At 43.2% G+C, this 7,734-nt stretch overlaps 1 protein-coding gene across 17 annotated transcripts in view; it reads left to right on the top strand.

Moving 5' to 3' along the window:
* The first annotated feature begins 7,512 nt into the window (after positions 1 to 7,512).
* The window catches only part of TACC2 (transforming acidic coiled-coil containing protein 2), a 228,785-nt gene continuing 228,563 nt past the window's right edge, over positions 7,513 to 7,734 (top strand). For all 17 annotated transcript variants that reach the window (XM_081534294.1, XM_081534239.1, XM_081534324.1 and 14 more), the window contains exon 1: positions 7,513 to 7,604. The gene's annotated coding sequence lies outside the window, so the exon portion shown is untranslated. The remainder of the gene's footprint in view (positions 7,605 to 7,734) is intronic.

The following is a 7,734-nucleotide window of genomic DNA, read 5'->3' as shown; positions in this document are numbered from 1 at the left end:
CACTGCTGCTTAACCTGGATTTCAGGAAAGGTATGCCCTGAAATGAATCATGGTAATCTCATCCCCGTTCCCCGAAGACCAGGCTGGGGTTAGGACGTGATTCAGTTCTGGACCGTGATACGGGAGGCAGCTTCACATTTGGATCACTCACAAAGCCTGCAGAAAAGGAAGTCTTTATCACCATCCTCACTCTTCTTCGTGATGGTGGCATGAGGAAATGGAGTCTGGCATGATGGCAACCATCTGTCTACTACTGACAAGAGGACAAGCATGAGAAAAGACCAGAATGCTGGGAACACTGGAGAGCAAGGATGGACATAGACGTGACTGAACTGCTGAATGTCTTGGAGTCTGCCTTCCTCCAGACTCCTTGTTAGTCAAAGTGTTAGTCGCTCAGTCGTGTCTGACTCTTTGGAACCCCATGGACTGTACCCCACCAGGCTCCTCTGTCCATGGAATTCTCCAGGCAAGAATACTGGAGAGGGTCACCATTTCCTTCTCCAGGGGATCTTCCTGACCCAGGATTGAACCTGGGTCTCCAGCATCTCAGGCAGATTCTTTACACTCTAAGCCACCAGGGAAGCCCCCTGTAAGCTACAAATATCCTGTGGTTTGGGCCACTGTTAATTGTTTTGTAGTTGCTACTTGCAGCTCAGTGCATTGGAACTGAAACAAATACCTAGCATTATTTCTGGGTGGAAATTCCCTCTATACTCAAGACAAAAATCCCTATAATATTTCATTGAGTTCAACAACTTTTGATGTGTACTAATGGGCCACACATGCAACAAACCAAGCAGGTCATGAAGATGACTCCAAGACATGCCTTTGCCTTCCAGGGTCTCACCAGGAGACAGATGTGAAACTGATCCTAAAATTCAGGTGGAAATGCATGGGACCCAGAATAGCCAAAATAACCTTGAAAAAGAAAGACCAACTTGGAAGGACGTATGCTTAATTCCAAAATTTATTGCCAAGCTATAGTAACTAAGACTGATATTGTCATGAAGATAGACATAAAGATCAGTAGAATAGAATTTAAAGTCCAGAAATCAATCCATACATCTACGTGTGCATGCATGTGCATGTTCAGTCATGTCCAACTCTTTGCAACCCCATGGACTGTAGCCTGCCAGGCTTCTCTGTCCATGGAATTTCCCAGGCAAGAAGATTGGAACAGGTTGCCATTTCCTCCTCCAGGGGATTTCCCTACCCAAGGGAGTGAACCCAAGTCTCTTGCATCTCCTGCATTGGCAGGCAAGTTTTTACCACTGAGCCACCTGGAAAGTCTGTTATACATGCATAGTCAACTGATTTTCTACAAAAGTGCCAAGATAATTCAATGAAGTATGTAAATACTATATAAATAGCTTTAAAACCTTTCTTAATTTATGCCCTGATTTTGTGGAGGCACTTTGTTAGAAGAGTGGTAAAGGGGAAATTTTTATGAGTCTGAAAAATGTCTCTAATCTGTCTTTCCATTTGGTTGATGATTTGACTGGACATAGAATTTTGAGTTGAAAATGGTTTGTTTTTTTTTAAATCAGAAACTTAAAGGCATTGCTTTGTTGTCTGCTTGAGATGGATTCTGATGCAACAGCTGCTCAACAAACATTCCAGGGAGTGCCCTAGGCATTGGAGATACAATGTTGAAAATGACAAGTTACAGGCCTCCCCTGGTCATCCGGTGGTTAAGACTTCACCTTCCAGTGCAGGGGGTTGTGGATTCATCCCTGATCTGGGAGCTAAGATCCCACATGCCCTGCAGCCAAAAAAACAAAACAAAATGGAGACAATATGGTAACAAATTCAATAAAGACTTTAAAAATAGTCCACATTAAAAAAAAATCTTTAAAAAAAAAGACAGAGTTGCTACTCTCATGGAGGAGACATAATAAAAACAAGAAAAAAAGACTTGGTCTGTGCTATGAAGAATTTAAATAAGGCTAAGGATATAAATGCTGACTGCTGCTGCTGCTGCTGCTAAGTCGCTTTAGTTGCGTCTGACTCTGTGCAACCCCATAGATGGCAGCCCACCAGGCTCCCCCGTCCCTGGGATTCTCCAGGCAAGAACACTGGAGTGGGTTGCCATTTCCTTCTCCAATGCATGAAAGTGAAAAGTGAAAGTGAAGTCGCTCAGTCGTGTCCGACTCTTAGCGACCCCATGGACTGTAGCCTACCAGGCTCCTCCATCCATGGGATTTTCCAGGCAAGAGTATTGGAGTAGGGTGCCATTGACTAGGAATGCTATTTTAGATATGATGGGCAGGGACAACTCAGGAGGTGACATTTGAGATGAGAGTTGAATTGTGAGAAGTAGTGAGTCATGCAAAGATTCAGGGAACATGTGTTCTAGTCAGAGACAAAGGCAGAGAAAAGTCTTTGAGGATAAAATGACTCTGGCACATGTAACTGGAGTGGTATACAAGGGAGGAAATGCTGGAAAATGATTTTGGTTCTGAGTCTCTTTACTTTGCAAGTGACCTAATGTGTCTTATTTCTAGAAGCATTTAGGGGGTGGTGGTAACTTGAGATGGCTGTGAACTCTTTGAAATTTCTCCCATTGAAATGAAAGATCTGTTTCCTCCCCTTTAATCTGGGCCCTGTGACTCTCTGACGAGTAGAATATAGCAAAAATGACACTGTGTCCATTTCTGGATTCGAAAGATTGGCAGTTTCTCTTTCCTGTGTATTGGAACATTCGCTCTTGGAACCTGTCTGCCATGCTGTAAGGAAGTTCAAAACACACGAAGAGGCCATAGGTAGGCCACTGATGAGCTTCTAGCCAAAGTCTGTGTGACCTGCCAGCCATGGGAGTGAGCGTTTTGAAAGCCCAAATCCATGGAGCCTTGGAATGACCCTGTTTTTAGCTGCAATCTGATTGCAGCTACAAGAGAGCCCTCTCCCAACGTGAGAACTGGCTAGCTGAGCCCTGTCAACTCACAGGACAGTGAGAAATAGTTTTAGTTATTGTACCAGACGCCTTTTCAATCTGGAGATTCATCTCCTACAACTTTGGGAAATATTTTCATTATTCTCGTATTCTTTCTTTGATAATTTCTTCCTTCTGCTTTTTTTGTTCCATGTCTGGATTTCCTGTTAATCAGATGTGAGACTTCATGGACTGACTCCCTAGGTCTCTAATATGCTTTCATGTTTTAAATCTTTCTTTAAATCTATTTTTAAGTTATTTTATTAAGCTTACCTTTAACTTTCTACTGTTGTTTCTTTTTCCAGAATACATGGCGAGTTTGGTTTTTGGTTTTGGTTTTGCTTTTGTCTAATTGATGGGCATCAGGAGGGGGTGTGCTGGGGAGTTGGCTTCACTTAAACCCGTTTTTTATTTTCAGCCCCGGTTCTCTTGGTTCTCTTGGGAATTTCCAGCTCTCTCTCCAACATTCCTGATGCTTTATTGCTCCTCTCCCCGCAGCTCTGGGCTGGGACACCCCAGCTCTGATTCCTCTGTGATCAGACCTCCATCCCCTTCCCGTTACCCACAAACATGGAGCCATCTCTTGGCCGGTGTGCTGTCCAGTTTGCTTCATTATTGCCCCAAGACGCTTGAAAACAGAAAACATCCTTCAGCGATCACTTTAGTGAAATACCTTGAAGGGGAAGAGTTAACTGTGTATGTTCCACTTGCTTCCTTAATGGGAGTTTCTTTTTCACTGCATAAGGAGATAATGAACCATAAACATCATCTTTTTATTTTCATAAATCCACCTGTTTACTGTCATAATAAACATTAGTTTGAATTTACTTTCCTTTTAGAAATTTCAAATAATCAGCAGTTCTAGGCATTTCCTGGGAAATGTTTCATTTTCTTTGCGTTCTCGGCCATATGCTAGTAATTTTCAGCAAGTCTGCATTTACATGAATTTGAATTTGGCAAATGAGTAATACAAAATAAAAATATTATAAAACCTTACTTTATAAGCAAATTTTTAAATATGTCAAATATCCTCAAATTAAAAGCATTTTTTTCTCTTTTGTTAATTAATTAATTAATTTTTAGGTTAAGAATCCTTTCAAAGCTGACTGGACAAATGATGAAAACTGCATCGACACGGTAAATCCCATGGATGGAGGAGCCTGGTAGGCTACAGTCCATGGAGTCGCTAAGAGTTGGACACGACTGAGCGACTTCACTTTCAATTTTTCCCTTTCATGCACTGGAGAAGGAAATGGCAACCCACTCCAGTATTCTTGCCTGGAGAATCCCAGGAACGGCGAAGCCTGGTGGGCTGCCATCTATGGGGTCGCACAGAGTCGGACACGACTGAAGCGACTTAGCAGCAGCAGCAGCATCGACACAGTAGCCACATGGTGGCGCCACTTCCGCTGGTAAGCAGACATGTCCGCAGGTTTCCTTCAGAACTGAGGGAAGGAACTATACTGTTCGTAGGCATTGGGACTTTGGCTTGTGCTTTTCAGTCAGTTCAGTTCAGTCGCTTAGTCGTGTCCGACTCTTTGCGACCCCATGAATCGCAGCACGCCAGGCCTCCATGTCCATCACCAACTCCCGGAGTCCACTCAAACTCATGTCCTTTGAGTTGGTGATGCCATCCAACCGTCTCTTCCTCTGTCATCCCCTTCTCCTCCTGCCCCAATCTTTCCCAGCATCAGGGTCTTTTCAAATGAGTCAGCTCTTCGCATCAGGTGGCCAAAGGATTGGAGTTTCAGCTTCAACATCAGTCCTTCCAATGAACACCCGGACTGATCTCCTTTAGGATGGACTGGTTGGATCTCCCTGAAGTCCAGGGGACTTTCAAGAGTCTTCTCCAACACCACAGTTCAAAAGCATCAATTCTTCGGCGCTCAGCTTTCTTCATAGTCCAACTCTCATATCTATACATGACTACTGGAAAAACCATAGCTTTGACTAGACAGACCTTGGTTGGCAAAGTAATTTTAGTGTAATTGAAAGATTTTTTTTAAATATCTCAAGGCAATTTAGCCCAATCATGATGCCTTGGTACTAATGTGAGGACTAAAAAAATGCTTCTGGGTAAATGAACTGGGAACAGAACTTAGATTTGATAGGAAACCTTGCAGGAGGCCAGAACAGTTCACGATGGCAGGACAGGAGATTGTTTAGAAGACATCCTGTACAATATGGGAGGTGATGCTGAGAAAATTACGGATAGCACTAAGATGCACATTAACCACAATGACTGTGGACCCAGGTTCTCTGACACTATACCCTTGACTTCCATGCTTGTTCTTAAGGGAAAATATGACTTAAAATATTTGAGGGTTGAATTACACAAGAACTTCAAGAAAACATGATCAAATGTGATCACCTTGAACCATTCTATTCCTGAATAGGGGTTTTCCGCTTTTAGAGGGTTTTTATGTCCTTGTCTTATTTGGCCGGTGGAGAAGGTGAGGTGGGGGACAATTTTACACCTGATGAAATTGAACATATAACGTTCGGACACTTGATCCAAGTCCAGGTTAGAAAGGAGATGAATCAGGACGAGCCATCCAACCTGCAGACACCTCATTCAAAACTCACTCAGGTCTTTTGCTATCATAGGGTTTTTACACACACACACACACACACACACATCACAGAACTCCATCTTCTTAAAGAATTCCTGCAATCCCACTGCTGGGCATACACACCGAGGAAACCAGAATTGAAAGAGACACGTGTACCCCAATGTTGATCGCAGCACTGTTTATAATAGCCAGGACATGGAAGCAGCCTAGATGCCCATCAGCAGACAAATGGATAAGGAAGCTGTGGTAAGTAAGCTGAAGTAAGCCAGAAAGAAAAACACCAATGCAGTATACTAACACATATATATGGTATTTAGTTAACTGGTAAAGATAACCCTGTATCAGTTCAGTTCAGTCGCTCAGTCGTATCCGACTCTTTGCGACCCCATGGACTGCAGCACGCCAGGCCTCCCTGTCCATCACCAACTCCCGGAGTCTACCCAAACCCATATCCATCGAGTCGGTGATGCCATCCAACCATCTCATCCTCTGTCATCCCCTTCTCCTCCAGCCCCCAATCCTTCCCAGCATCAGGGTCTTTTCCAATGAGTCAACTCTTCCCATGAGGTGCTCAAAGTATTGCAGTTTCAGCTTCAACATCAGTCCTTCCAATGAACACCCAGGACTGATCTCCTTTAGGATGGACTGGTTGGATCTCCTTGCAGTCCAAGGAGATACATAACCCTGTATGCAAGACATCAAAAGAGACACAGATAAATAGAATAGTATTATGGACTCTATGGGAGAGGGCCAGGGCGGGGCTGGTGCACTGGGATGACCTGGAGGGATGGGATGGGGAGGGAGGTGGGAGGGGGGCTCTGGAAGGGGAAAACATGTACACCCATGGTGGATTCATGTCAATGTATGGCAAAAAAATACAATATTGTAAAGTTAAAAAATAGATAAACTAATTAAAAAAAAAATTCCTTCCCAATTCAGTCAAAATATTTAAATATATGAGAAGTAGGATTTATGATCAATTGAATTCAGTGCTCTGAATAGTAGAATAATTTTGAATATTAAACATTTACACTAATGAAAATTAGATCACCCTTCAAATTTTCTTCGAAAAATTACTATTCACATGAGATAAAATTCCTAGACCAGAAAAGGAGGCAATCCTCCTCTTTCTCTGGACCCCAGTCTCTACCCTTCCCTGGCCCATCCGGGCCCGCCCCACCCCCACCACCCCCCGGAAGCAGCCACTGTCACGAGTTTCTCATGTGAATTTCTAAAAAGAGTCATTAATTTATATATCATGATACAGTATAGTATGAGTTTTTCAGAACATAGAATTTATATACTATGCATAATGTAGTATACACATGCAAACTTATACTCGCCTTTTTTTTACACAGATGGTGACATATTAGACACACTGTGCTGCATCTTAATTTTTTTCACTTAATGGTGTATCTTGGAGAGTTTTCGGTGTGGGCACATAAAGATCGCCCCATCATTTCTAAGAGTTGCTCAGTTTCCGCTGCATAGTTGCACATTTAATTCATTAAATACTGATGGAATTTGTTTAGGTATCTTTGCCATTTAGAATCGGCATTAACAGCCTTTGCTCACTTCGCCTTTCCCAAAGGGGCCTAGTGACATTTTCAAAAAGACAACTTGATTTTACAAGGTCAGTAGAAGTTGACAGTGACCTGTCCACATTTACCAAAAGCACTTCTCATTTTATAGCTTTTTTTTTGTAAAGACCGTTTTGTTTTGAAAAGTAAGCAAAATATAGAGCTGCCCCCAAGTAAATTTGATTGCAGCTTGAAGCAGTAGAGACTGGCTTCAGATCCCAGATACACAGGAAAACGGAGCACCTCGGGCTCCCAGTACCTGCAAGCTCTCTGCCCCTTGTTGTCCTCCTTCTGGGCGGCAGAGGTTTCTGGAAAGTTGCCTCTGGCCTGGGTCAGATTGCTTACACACTGCCGGCTCCCAGGCCAGCGTTCCCAACCTTAAGCCAAGGCACATTTATAGAACGCTTCCATGTGATCCTGGGAAGACAGACTGCGGGCGGAGGACAGTGCTGAAGAGCCGTAACATCAGGAAGAGAGGGCCTCTCCCCCTCTCTGCCCCTCATGCTGAGAGGATACCGGGTAAGTAAGACTCAGATTGATGGCTTTATTTCTTTGAGCAACATGTGCTTTAAACTGGTTTGACTGCTGAGATTAGAGGGGTAAATACGTTTCTTTCTTTCTTTTTTTCCCTTATAAAGGGAAATTGAAG

This window comes from Giraffa tippelskirchi, chromosome 2 (assembly GCF_054371585.1).
Source record: "Giraffa tippelskirchi isolate mGirTip1 chromosome 2, T2T-mGirTip1v1.2.pri, whole genome shotgun sequence".
In the NCBI taxonomy this organism is placed as follows: Eukaryota; Metazoa; Chordata; class Mammalia; order Artiodactyla; family Giraffidae; genus Giraffa; species Giraffa tippelskirchi.
The sequence above is the reverse complement of the archived record's forward strand: the minus strand, read 5'-3'. Positions and strand labels throughout refer to the sequence as shown.